Source organism: Anneissia japonica, unplaced genomic scaffold, assembly GCF_011630105.1.
Source record: "Anneissia japonica isolate Jap-2015-1 unplaced genomic scaffold, ASM1163010v1 scaffold252095_len1146_cov137, whole genome shotgun sequence".
Classification (NCBI taxonomy): domain Eukaryota; kingdom Metazoa; phylum Echinodermata; class Crinoidea; order Comatulida; family Comatulidae; genus Anneissia; species Anneissia japonica.
This window is the reverse complement of record NW_022744776.1, coordinates 1-1,146: the sequence shown is the minus strand read 5'-3', so window position 1 is coordinate 1,146 and position 1,146 is coordinate 1. Positions and strand designations below refer to the sequence as shown.

General features: G+C 31.1%; 1 long non-coding RNA gene across 1 annotated transcript; it reads left to right on the top strand.

Annotated features, from left to right (window-relative positions):
- Positions 1–54: 54 nt before the first annotated feature.
- On the top strand, positions 55–1,139 carry LOC117119723. Its single transcript, XR_004447239.1, has 3 exons — positions 55–155; positions 686–829; positions 1,041–1,139. It is a non-coding gene; the product is annotated as an uncharacterized LOC117119723 (long non-coding RNA).
- The last annotated feature ends 7 nt before the right edge of the window (positions 1,140–1,146 follow it).

Sequence of the window (1,146 nt, the reverse complement as noted above, 5' to 3'; positions counted from 1 at the left end):
TATACAGTATATGATATTACACCTATTAAAGTAATCGTAATTACTAAAATTTATAGAAGTAACCTGTCCGGATATTAATTGCCGAATTTATTGTGAGTATGGCTATCAGAGAGGATCAGATGGCTGTGAACGGTGCATATGCCAACCACCTCCACGTGAGTATTATAGACCTACTGCCTATAACAGCACATTGTGATAACTAAATGGGTGGAGGTCTCAGACTTCTTTGTTACGCCACTATTTCTTAATACACCACTTATAGCTGAGCTAAAAACTAAAAGCCCTATGCCGAAACATTAATATTTTAATGACTGGACATTGTTGGCGCGATAAATTTCAAATGAAAACTAGAACGAGAAAAATATTTTCTTATACATATATCACACAGTTCCCGAAATAAAATATTGCGATTTTCAATCAGCAATTGATAATTATAAACCGTACCTGTAAATGTCTGCATATATCCTTTTCTTTACACAGGCCTAAGTCTAACTTGAAATTTCTGTACTGTATCACTATACTATTCTAAACTGTTTATTCAGTTATAACTGAATTTATATTTATAATCACACAATACTGTTTAATAAATTATTTAAAATATAATATTAAAAGTTGATAACTTAATTATTTTAAATCTTGCCATTTTAGATTTTATTAAAATATTGCTTTTATATTTTTTTCACAGGTAATATATCTTTGAATGATACAGATATTGATGGAGGTTCGTTCAGCAACTTTTGTCCAGTTTATATGTGCGATAAAGCGTGTGAATTTGGATTTGACTTGGACGAGTATGGATGCGAAATATGCGAATGTAAAACTTCACCAGGTAGCCTACCCTTTTACAACCTTGTAGATGTCTATCAAAAGAATAAAACAGTAATAATAATAATAATATTAATAATAATAGCAATGCTAAAATGAAACATTAGCAGTAATCAATAGCTATAACAGCAATTGCATAATAATTATTATGATTAAAATAATAAGACTACGATGATAATGATATTATTCCTAACGTATATTACCGTGATTTATAGACGTAACCTGTCCGGATATAAATTGTCGGATTCACTGTGAGTATGGCTACCAAAGAAGATCAGATGGATGCGAAAGGTGCATATGCCAACCACCACCACGTGAGTA